We start from the raw sequence: 1341 nt of genomic DNA, 5'->3' as shown, positions 1-1341 counted from the left end.
GTTCGTCGCGTACAATGAAGGCGCAGTTCGCCGCAGAGGTGAAGATGAAGAAGAATCCGAGGAGTCCGAGGAGTCGAAGAGCGAGTCCTTCTAGAGTAGAGCTGAGGCCGTCTTGTTTGCTCTTCTTTTAGTTGTTGTTATCTTCTTAGCCGTTGTTACTGTTTAGTTGTTGTTTGCTTTTATGCTTGTTTTTGCTTGTTGTTTTGTTGTTTAGTTAGTTTTGTAGTTGGTGTTTTGAGTTGGTTGTCTAGTTCTTAGTTGTTGACTAGAAGTTGGTGTTTGTGTTGGGACTAGAGTTCGTTATGCTCATATATCCGTTTGCTAAATTCTTGCCAATCCTTTTTTTGGACCCTTTTGACTTGAAATCTTGTGGAATCTTTTGGGGTTTTAACCAAAAGAAATTGTTCTTGACACTCTTTGTCACATTGTTATTCTTTTTACCGTTTGTTCCTAATTCGCCGTACCCAAGCTTCCAGGGACGAAGCTTCTTTGAAGGGGTGGGGGGGGGGGCGGGGGGGGGGGAGAATGTGACATCCCAAAATCCAAATTCGGTTAAGGAATTAATTAAGTAATTAATCCTACTTCAATTTGTAATTTAATTCCTAAAATTCCTGAAATTTAATAGTCGGGGATTAGTAATTGACTAGTCAATCCCAAAGTCAAAGTTGTACCTTGAGCTTTGTAAGGAGTTCCCTTGTTCCTTACACCTTTCCATGTTAGTAAGGGGGTATTCTTGACCTTCACCATGTGTTAGTATTGTAACCTAACCTAGTAAGAACATCCTCATTTCTATCCTTACACTTTCCAAATCCTAGCTCCATCTTCTCTCTAAAAAGGTGGATAGCTTTTCTTCCAAGCCAAGTTGAAACTTTGCCAAGACTTCAAGAGTTGTCTCCAAGATTCTACCTTTCATACATTTGGGCATCTAGGAGGGTAAGATCCATGTTCATCTTGTGTTATTATTGTTTTCTTAGGTGTCTTTTCTTAAAGATAGAATCTTTATGATCTTTTGGTATGTTCTTGAAGTGGGTTTGGAAGGTGAGCTTTGATAGGAGCTTGGTGTGGTGTTAAGTGAAAGTTTTTGGTCTACAAGAGGTAACCCATGCTCTACAAAATCTATTTTGCTTACCTGTGTGAATATTTCTTGGATTCTACATGTGTTTTTCTATGAAATGTGAGTGTTTATGCATTGTCTTGTGAAAATGCATATCTAGAGCTTGTGATTAGGGTTCTTGTGTGCCATTGCTTGGCCATTCCTTTGATTCAAGTCATTTTGTTGTATTTGGTGAGCTTTGGCATGTCTTGGACTTGAATTTGAGTTTGGAGATGAAAATCCCCGAA

This window comes from Ipomoea nil, unplaced genomic scaffold (assembly GCF_001879475.1).
Source record: "Ipomoea nil cultivar Tokyo-kokei standard unplaced genomic scaffold, Asagao_1.1 scaffold0977, whole genome shotgun sequence".
Lineage (NCBI taxonomy): Eukaryota > Viridiplantae > Streptophyta > Magnoliopsida > Solanales > Convolvulaceae > Ipomoea > Ipomoea nil.
Note: the sequence above shows the minus strand (reverse complement) of the source record.